The following is a 17837-nucleotide window of genomic DNA, read 5'->3' on the forward strand; positions in this document are numbered from 1 at the left end:
GAAAGAAAAAAGAACAAAAAGAAAAACGTTATACACAAAAAGACTTGTACACAAACGTTCATAGCAGCTTCATTCATAATAGTCCCAAACTAGAAATAACCCAAGTGTCCACCAAAAGGTCAGTGAATAAACAACTCGTGATATATCCATTTAGTGAAATTCTACCCAGAAATAAAAAGGAATAAGCTACTGAGCCATGCAATGACACTGATGAAGCAAGATACAAAGGTATACACTGTGTGATTCCACTGATAGGAAATCCTCAAGTAAGCAAAACTAATCTGTGGGCATAGAAACCAGACCAGTGATGGCCTGGAGCAGGGATTGCGTGGGATAAGTGGAGAAGGGCATGAGGGAACTTTAAATACGATGGAAACATTCTATATCTTGACTGGATTGGAGGTTACATGTGTGAATACATTTGTCAAAACTGCACCAGAACCGTCTGCTGGCTGCTGAGGTGGTAGCATTTGATGGTGGCATCTGTCTGGGAACTGTATACTCAAGGGTGTGCTCATTACATGTAAATTATACCACAGTAGTTGATTTTTAAATAGGAAGTTGGGGAGGGGTGCCTTGGTGGCTCAGTTGGTTAATCAGTCGGACTGCAGCTCAGGTCAAGATCTCACGTTTCGTGAGTTCGAGCCCCACATCAGGCTCTGCGCTGACAGCTCAGAGCCTGGAGCCTGCTTCAGATTCTGTGTCTCCCTCTCTCTCTGGACCTCCCCTGCTCACACTCTGTCTCTGTCTCTGTCTCTGTCTCTGTCTCTCTCTCAAAAATAAACAAAACATTAAAGAAAATTTTTTAATAGGAAATGAGGGGAACAAATCTAACTAAATTCATCTCTCTTTCCTGATCCTCTGCCTACATGTTTGGACAGTCCTTCCTAACTTTCTTTATAGACTCTTCATTTTGTTTTCCCTTTGAAACATAGGGATTACCTGATGTTCCATTCTCAATGCTCTTCTCTATCATAGAACATTATTTCACTCATTGCTCATGGCATAACCACCATCTATTTGAGGATCAATCTCAAATACATATTTCCTGCACTTTCCTCCAGAGCTCCAGATAGGTATATCCAAAGGCCTCATGAAAAACCTATATCTTGGGGTGCCAGTGTGGCTCAGTCGGTTAAGCGTCGGACTCCCGGTTTCGGCTCAGGTCATTATCTCGCAATTGTGGAACTGATCCCTGCATCAGGATCCACACTGGGCCTGGAGCCCGGTTGGGATTCTCTCTCTCCAGCTCTCTCTCTCTCTCTGCCCCTCCCCACAGTATAAATGAACAAATAAATACTTAAATAAATGCATGAATACATAAAGTTTAAAGAAACAAACCTATATCTTAAACTCAACATGTCCAAATCTGAGACCAATTACTGCACATAACCTCAAGTCTGCCTTTTCTGCTGTACTCTTCACATAAGTTGATACATTGTGCCTAACACTTAGTGAGGACTGTATATATATCTGTTGAATGAACAAAAGATGGAATCACTTACAGCCAAAAACTTCAATTCTCCTTCCCTCTCCTATATTAATTAAGCACTTGACCAACACGTTTTGTCCAGCCGTGCCTCTCCCTCCCTTTGGGATACTGGAAAGACACAGCCTGCTCCCGGGTTGGCTGTGTGAAACTGAGTCAATCCTCACCCCTCTCAGGGTCTCAGAGACGTAATATAAAAGGCGCAGGGTTTGGAATCAGATAGAAGCAGATTCAAATTCCTGCCTACCATTGACATAGCTATCCCCAGCATATTGTTTTTATTCTTTGAAGCCTGTTTTCCTTATCTATGAAACAGAAAAACCAGTCTCGATAGTGTAAGGTTGTTCTGAGTATGAAATCAAATGGAAGGATGCCACTGCCTGGCACATAGGAAGTACCACTAAATGTTAGTTCCTTCTCTTACCCCTTCCTCCTTCCCACTGCCACTTCCGCTCCCACCCCAGAAGGAGAGGGAGTGAGGATAAGTTGGTACATGGCTCTAAATGGCACCTTCTCAGACTGACAGGCTTCAGTATTTCAAGATAAGGAAAGATGCTTTCTCCCTCCCCCACCCCTGGAGTGCCATGGTCACCACCAGAGCCACCTGCCATTGGTATTCTGGGCAGATGCAGCCAGCTGCAGACATGCTGTTATCTGATGGTGCATCTGTTTGGGAAACCAGAAAGAGGAAAACTGTGTTTAGAAAGTATATTTTTCCCCTCCCCAGGTAAGCAGGAGAAATAATGGAATTCGAATTGGAATGACCATGAGCTAAAACTCCTGCCCACCAGGTGTTTATCCCAGTTCATAAAAACAACTACTTTAAGGTAATGAAAAAACACTCCCTGTCGGGGAAGCAAATGGAACCACATGTTTCTGAAACAGTTTGAGAGAAAACAGCAAACTCCGTGAGCAGACAGCAAGCGCATATCTTGGAGGACCGGCACAGGCCGTGCTCACAGATACTCCCCACGGACGAGGCTCCAGGGAAGGCTGGGCCCCTTGAAATCACACCATCCACAAGGAAACCGCATGCACCTTCCATCCGTCAGACCCACAGCTTCAGGGGGATATGGGAAGGCTCCCCTCTTTTCCCACGCCCACACCCCAAGAATTCAACTTCATTTCTGTTTCCTGGATGCTGCCCTATCAACTCCATCCCTTATGACACTGCCTCCCCTGTTCTTCCTTTTTCTCTGTTGTTCCTAAAGATAAACGCGCAGGCTTTTATGGTTGGAAACATTTACTGCTAATCACTAGAAGAAAATGAACAGAAGTAACAAAACCAACAAAGATGAAAACATTCTTTATTTACCTAATGAGCCCTTACCTGTAAGGTGATCACATGTCCCTGTTTGCCCAGGACAGGCCTGGTTTACACCTGTTGTCTTGATATAATTATTAATAGCATCCCTTTCACTTTCAAAACTATCCATGTTTGGTCATCAAGTAGAATAAGTTATTCTGTTTAAATGGCACGTACTCACTTGCTTTATGCCAGGTATATGAACACTAACTTATTTAACCCCAAAACAATCCTATGAGGCGAGAAATAGTTTTAAAACACTGTAATGAAATCAGGACATAGAGCGGTGAAGTAGCCTGTCTAGGGCCACACAGATGGTCAGTGTCTAAGCCAGGATTTGAACTGAGGCTGTCTTCAGTGTTCTTGCTCTTAATCACTTTGGTAGTCTAGCTGTGACAAAGCTTTAGGAAATCGCTTGTTCTTTCATTTAACAAATATTAATCATGTCTACTGTGTGCAGACAATATGATACAGACTTTTAAGACAACCATGAACCAGACAGAGCCCCTGCCCTCAAAGAGCTTTTGTCTGGAGGAGACACAGATACAAGTGAGAAATACAGAATGGGAAAGAAAGGCAGGACACCAGCCAAAAGAGCAAGGTGCCATCATAGCCACCAAGAGAAGGAGAAAAAGGAGAGCAGTGTCCAAAGCCTCAGGGAACACAAGGTAGGGCCCAGACACATACGCATGGTTTATCAACAAGATGGTCATTGGAAACCTTAGGAAACCACAGTTGCACAGGGAAGCCAGGGGTAAGGCCTCAAAGAGATGAGGAGAAGGTGGAAGGTGAAAATGGGGAGCAGGAAGCAGTCTCTGAAAGCTTGGCACTGAGGGGAGGGAGAAAGTGGAAGGAAGTAAAAGTGGGGTCGGGTCCCCAAACAGACACCTAGCTCCCTGCTTTCGTGCTGTGTCCTCTCCCTCCTGGCTCCCTCTACCCCCGGTTCTACCAACAAACACTAACGGGAAAACAGAGGGCAGTCATAGAAATGGGAAATCTTACTAAGTTCATATTACCATTTCCCCGTTTTAGAGCAGTAGGCATCTAGTAAAACCCCTTGTGTATTTTTTTCCCAATAGGGAATCTTTTTTTTTAATTTTTTTAAACGTTTATTTTTGAGACAGAGAGAGACAGAGCATGAACAGGGGAGGGGCAGAGAGAGAGGGAGACACAGAATCTGAAACAGGCTCCAGGCTCTGAGCTGTCAACACAGAGCCCGACGCGGGGCTCGAACTCACGGACCGTGAGATCATGACCTGAGCCGAAGTCGGACGCTCAACCGACTGAGCCACCCAGGTGCCCCTCCCAATAGGGAATCTTTAGCTAGACTGGCGCCCATCAGGGCAGAATGAGACCTAAAACCATGTCCATTAGCATCCACCCAAGAGACAACTTGTCTCAAGGGAATTATCAGCATTCCTGGGAATCCCCCAAACAGGTCAGTAGGTGGGTCAATTCCCAGGTCATCTATTTAAGTTCACCAAGTCCCAGGCACTGTTCTAGACATAGAGGAGTGAATCATTCTAAGGGGAGTTTTCAGGAGGGCCATCTACACCTTGCACATCCAAAGCTATGACCCAAGGTTTCCCCCCAGGAAGGTTTGCAGTAGATGAAATAAGCCACAAAAGTTTGTATCTCCCTCAACAGTGTTCAGCATTATCAGCACAGCTGGAGACTAGGAAAAATGACTTATAGAGCACCTTTTTTATATAGTACACTTTCCTGTATTCATTCATTCATTCCTTCAATAACAAACATTTATACTATGTGCCAGGTACTGTGTGAAAGTACTAGAGACAAGAATCATGAGCAAAATAGACATGGTCTCCCTGCCCTCAAGGAGCACACAAAAGTTACGTAAAGCCAGATTAATCAACATAATTGCACAAATACATAATTACAAATCATGACACATGCTATGAAGGCAATATACTGGAACCTAGTCACTCTACTGGGTTGAGGAACTGCTCTTGAGAACGTGACATGGAGGCAAAATCTGACAGATGTATAGGCTTTAGAGAGAGGAGAGAAAGAGCAGCCCGAGAAAATAGAAGAATATCAGCAAAGACTCCGAGGAACGGAAAAGCAGCCAGCATTAAAGAAAAAAATAAGCCTGACATGTGTTGACACAGTAAGGAAAACTTTATTCAGGACTATTGCAACAGGTGTCAAGGCTGTGGCAATAGGGGAGAAAGATCAGGTTCAACTCTAAATCCAAATGGACAAATGCTAACAAGCAGAGTGAGGAGACAGTGGAAGGAAAGTTTCTAAGAGGACACATAGAGGGTGGGGGTGGGGGTGGGGGTGCTAAACTGACTTAACAGGATTCTTGCTAAAGGCACACCAAGGACCTCTATGTCAAAGAAGGGGGATGAAGATATTGATCGGATATCATGCCTGATAGCATCCTAAACTGACGCGCAGCAGGATTTTTGTAAAACTGGCTATGTAGGCTCAGCGAGGCTGGGGAGGGGGCAAGAGGGCTTAGAGGAACCTGACTAAAGTTTGTTCAACGAAATGGTCTGTCACCAGTTGTCTGGGGCAGAGTGGCACTAGATGATTCTGGAGAGATACGCAGGAACCAAGTAAGAAGGGCTTTGTGAATCCAGTTGTCCTAAGAGCACCGAAGTTTTGATTGGGAGGGAAGGGGGTGACATGCTCAGGTTGTGTTTTCTTAAAATCTACTCAGCCCGCTGTAGAAAATGGACCAGAAGACCCAGAGATGAATCTAGAAGACCACTTAGGAGACAAAGCTGTTGTCCTGGAGAGACAGGACAGTGGACAGACCAAGGTGGATGTGAGGGTAGAAGCAGATCTAGCATTTGAAGCATTTGGGAGGTAAAACTGATAGGGCTTGATGACAGATTGGTGTTAGAGAGAAAGAGATACAAATAAGTGTCCTGGTGATGCTCAACGTCGCTCCTTATCAGGGAAATACAAATCAAAACCACACTCAGATATCACCTCACACCAGAGTGGCCAAAATGAACAAATCAGGAGACTATAGATGCTGGCGAAGATGTGGAGAAACGGGAACCCTCTTGCACTGTTGGTGGGAATGCAAATTGGTGCAGCCACTCTGGAAAGCAGTGTGGAGGTTCCTCAAAAAATTAAAAATAGACCTACCCTATGACCCAGCAATAGCACTGCTAGGAATTTACCCAAGGGATACAGGAGTACTGATGCATAGGGGCACTTGTACCCCAATGTTTATAGCAGCACTCTCAACAATAGCCAAATTATGGAAAGAGCCTAAATGTCCATCAACTGATGAATGGATAAAGAAATTGTGGTTTATATACACAATGGAGTACTATGTGGCAATGAGAAAGAACGAAATATGGCCCTTTGTAGCAACGTGGATGGAACTGGAGAGTGTTATGCTAAGTGAAATAAGCCATACAGAGAAAGACAGACACCATATGTTTTCACTCTTATGTGGATCCTGAGAAACTTAACAGAAACCCATGGGGGAGGGGAAGGGAGAGAAAAAAAAAAAAAGAGGTTAGAGTGGAAGAGAGCCAAAGCATAAGAGACTCTTAAAAACTGAGAACAAACTGAGGGTTGATGGGGGGTGGGAGGGAGGGGAGGGTGGGTGACGGGTATTGAGGAGGGCACCTTTTGGGATGAGCACTGGGTGTTGTATGGAAACCAATTTGACAATAAATTTCATATATTGAAAAAATAAAAAATAAAAAAATAAGTGTCCTGGTGTCTTGTTTCATCTTTACTACAACCCTTTAGTAAACACATCATTATTTTCTCAGTTTTACGGGTAAGGGATTTGAAACTCATGGTAGTTGACTGGCACGGTCACGGTCAGGCCCCACAGCTAGTAGGTCTGGTTCTCAAGTTACTTCCTTTCGCTATGCTCACACTAGAGTCGGGCAGCTCTTCCCTGAAGATCCCACTCCCTCTCTTGTGCCTCTGAAGCTATGCCTAGTCAATACCCCCAGCATGGTACTTCACCAACGTTCCCTGTTTGCCGATAAGATGGGAAAATAAAGAAACATAGTATCATGGAAGCTGGCTGCAGTTTGAGTCAGTTGACCTCCATCAGATAGTACAAATTGATTCCTTTGTTGAGGAAAGCAACCTCCTGGGCCCCTCTGGCAATGAAAAGTGAGAGCCCCCTGGGTAGGACAGAGATGAGAAAAGTTTGGGCAGTAAGGAATTAAATTGCTCTGCATAGCAAAGCTAGAGAAAATTTGGAGCAGGCCACCACCGTAGCCTTAGTGTCTGACACACAGGAACTCAATATATTTTTGTTTCAACTCTGGAAGTGGGACCCAGCAATCTCCAATTCAACAAGACTTTCAGGTCGTTTGATATACCCTCAAATCTGAAAACCTCTAATCTTTAAAAGCCTTTTCAACGCTGCCCACACCATCCCCAGGTCCCCCAAATCCTCAATAAAAAGCTGCTATACACAAGAGTCTTTCTTCAGTAGTGCTTTGGGCAAGAAAGGACAAAGACCAGCCATCCTAGAGTTTCTGGCAATGACCAGCAGAAGGGAAAGTCCAGGCCAAGAGCTGGGGCAAGATTAGAGAAACAGGTTGCAGCTCAAATTAACCTGAGAGCAAATATGAGACAAACCCTCAAATCTGTAATAAAACAGTCACTATTTGTTTCCCAGACATCCATCCCTATTTTTTCTAGAAATGAATTAATGAATGAACAGATGGATGGATGAATGAATGAATTTTCATTTGAGGCTATGGCTTTTCCCCACACTTAATCCAGAGCTCCAGATAGAGCACATGACCCAGATCTAGCCTATCAAAGCAACTCTTCCCCCTGACCACAGTGATAGGTTCAGGGATGAACATCCGGTCCAAGCAGAGCCCAGAGAACAGAGCAGGATTTTTCTCAGACTTCTGGGAAAGGGGCAGACGAATACGACTGAGTATGAAGCTGGAACCACTATGCTTACTGCCAACTGAGGAAGAAAGCAAGTCTGAAATCAGAACCAACACAGAAGTAGAGTTGAGAGATACAGAGAGAGAAACCTGGTCCCAATTACATTTTTGAGAAAGCAGATCAAGGCTCATCTGAAGACAGCCTAGTCCTAGACTTTTTCAATGCATGAGCCACTGAAATGTGTTTTCACTTTGGCCAGTTTGGATGGAGTTTTCTGTTCCTTACATCTGGAGGAATCCCGACTATGATGTAAGACAGTGGGTTGAGTGATGTCATTTGGAAAGTGTGGTCACAGAAAGGAGGACAACTGGGGTCAACAAGTCCCACAAGTCTACCTCTCCTCAAGACTATGGGCACCCTGAGGCCCAGAACTGTGTTACTTCTTGTGGTAACAATGATGGGAACACAATGGTTATTTCAGGAATAAAAGGAGCACAAAAAGAAGGCAAGGTGGCAGAAAGAAAAAGGGATAAGCAATGTACAGATTCCTTCCAACTTGGGTCCCCTGGTCACTTTGTTCAGGGCAGGGACCTAGCAGGAGTCATGAAGCAGGAAATGAAGGCATAGAAGCTTCTAGCACCAGCCTACTCCAAAGGGCCACTTACTAGGAAATTGCCTAGAAATGATGGTGCAGCCATAACTGGGTCATTTACTTTCCCTACAAATATTTCTCCCTTTTGTGAGCAACAAGGACCCATTCAACCAACCATGTGGTGCCTCAGCTGAAATAACAGGCCAGGGGAAGTGTGTAATTGGCTTTCATCAGATCGAAACCGTAGGGCAGCTCAGCCAAGCTGAATCTCTGTCTCTGGCTGTAGCACAGAAAGTACTTTCTGCTTAATGTCAGGCCATGTGTAGGGAAGAAGGGGAAACAGAGGGGAAGACAAGACCAGCCTTCCAGTCAGCTTCAACGCTTCTGGCAAGACAATTCAGCATAGCAGAGGGGTCTGGCTCCAGACTTTGGGGGAAAGGAGGCACCTAGGACAGAGGAGGAACAGGAAGAGAGACAGAAAGGGGAGAGGTTGTAAGAAAGGGAAAGAGTCAACCTTTAATGAAATAGTCAATTTATTAAAAAAAAAAAAAAGGGAACTGAAATCTTTTTCCATCTGTTTGCCTCTATGAAATTTATATTTGGAAGTAACAAACATAACATCAACCAGTTTATCAGCTCATCATCTGGCATATGTCTTTCAATAATAATTTAATAATTTCAAAGATTAGAATGAAAAGGAAAATTTGAGACTCCTTCAAAGCAGCATAGAGTATTCTTCCAGAGACCTATGACTAACCTGTCTTTTGTGGGTGATGGGGATGAGTTAAAAATGACCCCAATCCTTGGGAACTTGGCTGGGTGATTTGGGAACTCCATGGTTTATCCCATCTATTTCCAAGAATTTTCTATCGGGCTAGATGGCACTGCATCTGCATTTCTCTTTTGCTCTTCTGTGAGCTTTGTGTTCATCGTTCTAGCCCACCAACTTGAGGGGAGCATGTGGATAGGATAGCATCGACGTAGGATGAGGGAGATGGGACTCAGGGACCTCTGGGTACTCTCCTCAAGGCGCCTAACAGAATACCATAGTGCAATTTCCAGGGTGCCACCCCAGTTATGCATTTCCCCAAGATCCTATGGACTTTTGCCTTGGCTTTTTCATAGCCATCCTGTCTCCAGTTTGGATATCCAAAAAAAAAACAACAAAACACATGCTCTTAGTTTCCTGGTCCTCCGGAAGGGCCACCAGGCAGCCCCCACAATGGAAAGAATGGTGAGTCACACAGGCCTGGGCTCAGACCTGCCTCTACCACCCACTGGCTCTGTGAGGCAATGGTACAAGGGAAGCAGTGTGGGATTGGAGTCCAGAGGACCTCACTCTTTGACCTCAGTCGAGCTGCTCAGTTACCTCTTTCTTAAACTCCCTAAATCTCAGTGACCTCATGAGTAAAATAGAGATTATAGTGATTATTTTAAAAGTCCGTGGTGAGAATTAAAAGAAATAATGTGCCTGCTGTGGAGTAGGCACCAAACAATCGGTTGATGTTATTAACATTATTGTTGGTTTTTTCAAATGTTTAAAAATGTTTTCATTGATTTTTGAGAGAGAGAGAGAGAGAGAGAGAGAGAGAGAGAGAGAGAGAGAGAAACAGAGCATGAGCAGGGGAGGGGCAGAGAGAGGGAGACACAGAATTCAAAGCAGGCACAGGCTCCAGGCTCTGAGCTGTCAGCACAGAGCCCGTTGTGGGGCTCGAACCCACAAACTGCAAGATCATGACCTGGGCTGAAGCCAGACACTCAACCGACTGAGTCATCCAGGCGCCCCACATTATTGTTGTTTTTATGTGACCTTTGACAAGAGACTTCACCTCTCTGAACTTGCTTTCTTATCTGAAAAAGTAGACGTAATAATAATTACCTCTTAGGATGATCACAAGGATTACATATGTAGAGATCACAAGGATTATACATGTGATATAAGTAAACCTCCTGACACAGTGCCTGCCTGATACAAGGCAGGCACTCAGTGTTACATTTCTTTCCCTTTCCTTCTCAACCTTCCCCCACACAATCCAGGATAAGAGTGTGCCTGCTCCCGCATGGCCAAGCTGGCCCCAATATTTAGCTAGAAATCAGGAGAATCTGTCCCTGCAGGTGGTCCTTGGAGACCTTACCTGCTGTGCGCTCAGGCCACACCCATAAAAGGAAAAACTGTCAGGGGAGAAGCCTTTCTGAAACTCACGGCGATGGCCGAGAGGGAAGGCGACAGCTGCAGGACTCCCCTCTGGGCACTAGGGGGAGCAATAAGCTCGAGAACACAGTGAGGGCCACGCCCAGAATCTCTCCACTCCTGTGCCCCAGTCGCCCAGTTGGGATGATCCAAGCAGGAAGAAAACGCTTCAGGAATACTCAGAAAGGCCTTTGTGGGGACAGATGATAGGGGGAAATGCAGGGATCCGGGGAGAGCACATCTCCTCTCCTGCTTCAACTTGGTACCGGCCTAGAGAGCACTCGTTGGCTTCTAGGCTACCCTCTCTGGATCCCCTGGTGGAGGAGCCCCCTGGGGGTTGAAGAAAATGGGAGGTGGGGAAGACAGGCCACTTTTCCCAGTCACAACAACTTCTACATCTAGCCCCCCAGCAACTTAGTAGGTCCCAGTGCGTCACAGCTAGAAGAAGTCTTATAGAGCCCCAGATGTTAGCTGAAGGGCTGGGGCCAGAGAGAAGTAAGAGCTTGAGCAAGATCTCCCAGGCAGTTTATAATAATCCCTCATAGAGTTTATCTAATACTTTCATGTCCATCATGTCGCTTGGATATTCACAACCACCAGGTGTTGTAGGAAGGAACTATTCTATTTTGCAAATGAGGAAACTGAGGTTCAGGTAAGTGCCCATGGCTCTCCTCTTCCCTATTAAGTTTCCATTGCTATCCACCCTCTCCCTCCTCTCTTGCTTTGCCTTGTTTTAAATAGGTTCAAACTATGCTCATAGTTGCAGGAAGATTGCTACTCAACTCCAAGTGGTCCATAAATCAAAATTTTAAAATATTTGTTGCATTCCCCATATTCCCATCTAGCGTGATGGAAAGATGATAGGGCATAGTAATTATGATGGGTACACTTTGGAATCAGATCTGAGTAAATATCCAATATTCATCCCTTGTGAATTCCATGGCCGTGAATTTCTTTGTGCCTCAGTTTCCTCATCTGTAATATGGGAATATTCACACCTATCTCCTGAGATTCTTTTATAGGTTAAATGAGATGAACTATGAAGCAATCTCATAGTGCCTGGCATACAGTAAAGACTTGAGAAATGTTTCCTGTATATATAATTATCATACAGTCATAGAACAAAGTGACCTTCAGGAATCAGTTCCTTAGTTTCATGCCATTTACTGATGAACTTAAATGGAGTTAAGTGGGAAAGGTTACTCTGTCAAGTAGGCTTGTGTCCTGGTTTGAATGTATGCCTTCCCAAAGTGCCTGTCCACCTCGAACCTCAGAACATGAACTTGTTTGGAAATAAGGCCTTCGCAGGTGTAATGAGTTAAGATGAAGTCCTACTACGTCAGGGTGAGCTCTAAATCCAATGTGACTGTTATCCTTATAAGAAAAGAAGAGGACGGGGGTGCCTGGGTGGCGCAGTCGGTTAAGTGTCTGACTTCAGCCAGGTCACGATCTCGCGGTCCGTGAGTTCAAGCCCCGCGTCGGGCTCTGGGCTGATGGCTCGGAACCTGGAGCCTGTTTCCGATTCTGTGTCTCCCTCTCTCTCTGCCCCTCCCCTGTTCATGCTCTGTCTCTCTCTGTCCCAAAAATAGATAAACGTTGGAAAAAAAAATTTTTTTTAAAAAAAGAAAAGAAGAGGACGTGTAGACATAAGACTCCCAAGGAAGAAGACCATGTGAAGACAGAGACGGAGGCTGGGATGATGCAGCTATAAGCCAAGGAATGCCAAGGATTGCCTAGGAGAGAGGCAAGGAATGGATCCTCCCTCAGAGCTCCCTCCCCCAAAGAACCAGCCTGTCAACACCTAGATTTCAGGCTTAGAGCCTCCAGACTGAAAGAGAACAAATTTCTGTTGTCTTTTTTTTTTTTAAACCTTATTTATTTATTTTGAGAGAGAGAGAGAACACCAACCAGCACAAGCAAGGGAGGGGCAGAGAAAGAGGGAGAGAGAGAGTCCCAGGCAGGCTCTATGATGTCAATGCAGAGCCCGATGTGGGGCTCAAATTCATGAACAGTGAGATCATGACCTGAACTCAAATCCAGAGTCAGACGCTTAACCAACTGAGCCACCCAGGCACCGCATAAATTTCTGTTGTCTTAAGCCATCCAGTTTGTGGTAATTTGCGGCAGCCATAGGAAACTCATATGGCTTGTGAAGAGGGAGAACTCCAACAGAGCTCTAAATTCTTTTTCTTCTAGTTTAGCCCTTCTAGTCTATTCCATCATTACCTCCGCAAAACAGCAAATAAACATTTATGGAATGCCTACCCAAGAAGTTTACCTATTTGGAGAAAATTTGACACAATCTATAATCTTTACCACCTCTTATGAATTTGTTGCCTGACACACTGTAGGCATTTAATAAATATTTACTGGCAAGTTGATAAAGTAATAGATATACACATGTTGTACAAATTTAAGGTATTATTATGAACCCACTTTCTACCTCTGTGTACACCTTTGTACCAGATTCTAAATTTATTTACATGTTTTATGTATTGAAAAATCACAAAACTCCAGAACTCTCTCATACTGCAGCCTAAGGGTCTCCATAAGGGTCACCAACTCCTCCTGTCCACTACCTCCAGAGGTGACGAATGAAAAGGAAAGCAGTTTGAACACCCTCAGGACTCTGATTCCTGCCAGACAGGGATGATGTCATTCTTGCTAGGTCCTCCCACACTCACTCAGGAATGGGCAGAGAGAGCGCAGGGGGTCAGGGGAGCTGCTGGTGGCCATAAAGGAAGTAAATCACAAAGCACTGCCCTCCCAGTCCCCCTGGGAGTAGAATGGGTGGTGGTGGGTTAATAGCTACAAAGGAAGGGAGGGGAGGGAGGGAGGAGCTGATTCACTAGGACAACTCTTAGAGTGACTCAGAAGCTAGCAGAAAATAGCCTGTTCTCCCACATCTGCCTCATTGTCAAGCAATGAGGCACTTCCTCATTGCAAACACGGAGGCAGGGCAAAAGGGAGGAGAAGGAAATGGGATTTTTCAAGTTTGTCGGCCGATTCCAGCACCTCACGGTCCATGTTTTTAACCATTCCAGACATTCTGTTTTTAAGTCAAGTCAGTATTCATTGAGCACCTACTCTGTGCCTGGCCTTCATCCCACCTCTCAAACCATCAGTCTCCTGAACACAAGGAACGGGGTCTTTCAGTGCTGAATTTCATACTTCATTACTTCAAAAGTCCTTGGGCTGCTGTTGAGCACCTCAGCACAGTCTTGCCGTCCTTTAAATAGAGATGACTCTCTCAGGCCTACAATCAATTGGGCAGGCAAGCAAGGAGACTTTTTCTAGCTCTGATGGTGGTTTTATAGTCTTTCAGGCCCATTCTCTGGACCAGTCCTCCTTGTGAGAGTCAGTGTGCGGGCAGCAGAATATGGCACAGGTTTGGAGTCCCTACATCCTTGTTGGAAGTTCTTTCTTTGCCATTTACTAGCTCTGTGACCTTATTTGATTTCTTTTAATTTCTATCTTCTCAGGGAGATAGGAAAGATTTATCATATAGTAGTGCAGATTAAGTAAGATATCATCATATGAGAGTATCTGCCACTGTGATGACATGATAAATTCTGGCTTTCTTCTTTCAAACTTCTCTGTAACTGCACAGACTGACCACATCCTCCATCAGGCTGTAGACTGCATAAGGGCTGGGCTGTATCTGTCTTAAGGACTAAGTCTGCCTACCCGAATACTGATGTGGGAAACAAAGGCAGAAGGAAATGGCAGATAAAATTAAATTTCCTTATAACCTGCAGCCCACTGACAAATACTGGAGGCTGGCAGAGCGAACTGTTTCTACAGGAACTCCCTTCTATCTTGATGTTAATACTTTGCTAGGGGGTGGGAAACAACCTTAGCTTGACAATAGCCAGGCCTCCAGTATCCTAAGAGTCTTCTTTAGCATATGAAAATCTCACTGGAAACTTCCCCTGGACTTTACCTCCCCGACTCCACAGTGTATTACCAGTCTCTCCTCTTGGTCCCGGGGCAGTTCTTTCTGCCCACGGGTCCTGTCCCCGTGCTTTAATAAAATCACTTTTTTGCACCAAAGACGACTTCAAGAATTCTTTCTCGTCCGTCAGCTCTGGACCCCACGAGCCCCACTAGCACCCCAAAAAAACCTCATCAAATTCTATTTCCCTAATAGTTTCTTGCTTAATAATCGTTGTGAATAGGAATAATGTATTAAAAGCAATACAATATTCATGCATTGTAAATATTTAACTGTATCGTAAGTATTTATTATATTGTATTTTAAATAATGTGGTTATTATTAGGGCACCTGGGTGGCTCAGTTGATTAAATGACCAACTCTTGATTCCGGCTCAGGTCATGATCTCCTGGTCCGTGAGATCAAGCCCTGTATCCAGCTCTACACTGACAGCAAGGAGCCTTGCTTAGGATTCTCTTTCCTCTTTCTCTCTGCCCCTCTCCCGCTCACTCAAAAATAAATAACCTTTAAAAATAATATGATTATTATTATTTTAACCAGCTAAATCAACCTGTGAACTGGAGTGCAGTCTATGGAAAAGGAATCTGGAAACCTTCACCTCAGGGATGCATCCTCTTTCTTCTCTGGGTTATTTGGTCCTAGGAGGGCTAGCTGCTACCAGCAAGATCTGCATTCCTGTGTTCACAAGAAGGGACAGACATTCCTTGCATCCTCTACACCGTCCTTTGTTCCAGCTTCACTGCAAACGCCATTGCCCCACAGTATAATGGGGCCAAGGACACAAAGATGTCCCCTCATCTGACCGCCGCAACCTGGAGAGACTAAAAACCTCGACAGACTAATTTGCAATTACTCGACTTCTGCCTGGAAGGTAGGTCCCACTGGGTTTTGCTCTCCCAGGTGCTACCCAGTATCCCCGCGCCGGGGGCTCCAGTGCCAGTAGTTCTCTTCCAAACGTAATGTGGGAAAAGAAGGGCAGGGTGGGGCGGGGACTGTCTCCAGGTTTACTATCTTTGCGCTCTAGCTTCTAGCACCACACCCACAAGCTTGTCCAAGAGAAAGAAAAGCCACGTTACCGGCTTTTCAACAACTAATTCTAATGCAGACACCAAAAGGACACTTTATTGATTAACATTTTGGATAAAATGAAACGTTAATATGCCCAATCAATCTGGGCACCCAAAGCCCGCCATTCCTAAGCTTCCCAGACCAGTAGGGTAAAGCACGAAACACTCGCCACCGCGCTGCCCAGAAGCCGCACGCAAGGTGGAAAGTTGCAGAAGCGGAGCCGGGAGGGGCGCGAGCCCACCCCCGAGCCCGGGCCGGAGGAGGGCGCTTCCTCCAGGAAGTGACGCGAGCTCAATCCCAGCCTGGCTCTCCCCAAACAAAAGGGATCTTGGGGCCCCGGGAGGAGCCTAAATGACATTGGAGAAGCCCCTCCTCCAGCCCGCGCGCATTGGTGCCTGGGCTGAGGAAGCGAGGTGACGATTGGCCCTGGCGAATGCCAGTGCCCCCGCCTGGCGGTTGAGGGGCGGGGTCTCCGGGGGCTGTGGATGGGAGCGGGTGGCGGAGGCGGCGGGGAGCGGAGCCCGGAGCGCCGGGAAGAGGTAGGAGCCGCCGGGGCTGGGGTTTGGGGGTGGCTGGGAGGCCGGGTTCCCGAGAGAAAAGCAAGGGTAGGACTACCGGTGTCGTCCCGCCACAGTCCCAACTGGCACTCTCTCCCATCCCCTGAGGGGGCGGGGCCCTCTCCTCCGCCTCCCGGTATTCCCCGAGGAGGCGGCTCCTCATCCTCCGAGGGTCCTCGCAGCTACTTATTGTCCCCGGTCAATCCCAGCTCCGCAGAAGGGGCTTCCCTCCTGACACCCCTCGCTTAAGGGATCCTCTAGCCCAGCGCCTCAGTCTTGGGGAGGGCGCACAGGTTTCCATTCTCTAGGCTGCCGCCGCCGCCCCCGCCCCCATTTTGTACCCCCGGGAGGCCAGACATCCCTCCCTACACTTGTCCCTGCTCGCTAGAGTGGGATCAGAGCTAGTTTCATGCGTAAAATAAAATCACTGTTTTCCAAAAAAGAGAAGTGAGCGAAGCAGAAATCAAGATCCGACCTAGACAACCAGCTCTGAGAGACGAAGGGCCTTCTCCCACTTCAGTTCTTCCCATCCCCCATTCTCTGATCCTCAGCCCTCCTCCTGAAGCCCCTCGGATCCTCTGTTCCCGGGGTGGGGGTGGGGGGCGCAGGGATCGAGAGCTCACCCGCTTTGGGACTGTTCTAGACTCTGGAGGAAGGAGAAATAGTAACTCCCCACTTCCCCATCACCCTTAAAGGTACCTTCCCTCAGTGGAAGGTTCCCTCAGTCTGTTCCTTGAGGGAGAACCTAACTTCCGAGGGTTTTTTAGGTTTGGGTTGCGTTTCATTTTTGCTTTCTATCCTGTATCTGCCCTAGGAACTTGAGGAAAAACCATCCTTTTATGTTTAACATTGAGGTGGGTGTGTTGGATATCTGCAGAGTTGGCCTTTCGTGGGTAGAATGCAGTGTATATTGTTTGTCAGTGAATAGGAGCGTGTTTTCTGTTAAAACAGTGTCGATAAGTAAATAAAGAGCATTGGATTAGGAATAAGTGTTTCCCACTCTAGGGTGGGCTCAGGGAGACTGCAGTTAACCTTGAAGGTGTAGTTCTGTTGAAACAAAAGACAGGAAGTGTTTGAGGAAAATTCAGGTTCAGCCATCTAGGTTTATGATTAATCCGGTCCCTAGGCCTTTGGTTACTCTCTAGCCCTTCTTTTATGGTGGGTTTTTCCCTCCAGGGGAAACTGATACATACATGATGTTGTTGAGTGGTTTTACAAGACCAGTATCACCTACCAACATTTAGTGGATGAAAAGTAAGAGCAAGTTTTAAATCTCAGAGATCAGGATAAATAAAAGCAAGGTTAATTCCAGCTATTTACATACTTCTAACTACCAAGAAGTGTCTCTGTATTGTTCTCATAAAGCCTTTGTCAAGTTGACCTTCATTTCAGCAGGTGCAAAATATGGATGATTTTAGCCTGATGTTAATGACATTGAATCCCCAGTAATCATCTATTGGTAGCACTTCCAGGTATTAATATTTGCTGTATTTTTTTAACATTGTTTTGCTCTCATTCTGAAGTCCATCTTACTACTGTTCTCTGTAGCCAGGCTCATAGCAATGAGATGCAAGGAGTTGGAATCATAGCAGGCAATTATAACGCCGTCTCTTACCTTCCTGATTAGACTTTCTGAAGGTAGACTTCCGGAAGATTATTAGTTTTCAATAGTTAGATTCGAAGTTTTCAGAGCCACTCTTAGTGCTCACAGATCTGTTCCGTGATTGTTTCCAGATCTCCAATAAAAAAGCACAAAGAAAAAACTGTGTGGTAGGTCACCCCAGCAAACACAAAGTGTACTGGGATAGGAGGGTAAGAC

General features: G+C 45.7%; 1 protein-coding gene across 1 annotated transcript in view; it reads left to right on the top strand.

Moving 5' to 3' along the window:
- Positions 1–15922: 15922 nt before the first annotated feature.
- The window catches only part of CTTNBP2NL (CTTNBP2 N-terminal like), a 53494-nt gene continuing 51579 nt past the window's right edge, over positions 15923–17837 (top strand). The window contains exon 1 of the mRNA XM_043575851.1: positions 15923–16000. The gene's annotated coding sequence lies outside the window, so the exon portion shown is untranslated. The remainder of the gene's footprint in view (positions 16001–17837) is intronic.

Source organism: Prionailurus bengalensis, chromosome C1, assembly GCF_016509475.1.
Source record: "Prionailurus bengalensis isolate Pbe53 chromosome C1, Fcat_Pben_1.1_paternal_pri, whole genome shotgun sequence".
Lineage (NCBI taxonomy): Eukaryota > Metazoa > Chordata > Mammalia > Carnivora > Felidae > Prionailurus > Prionailurus bengalensis.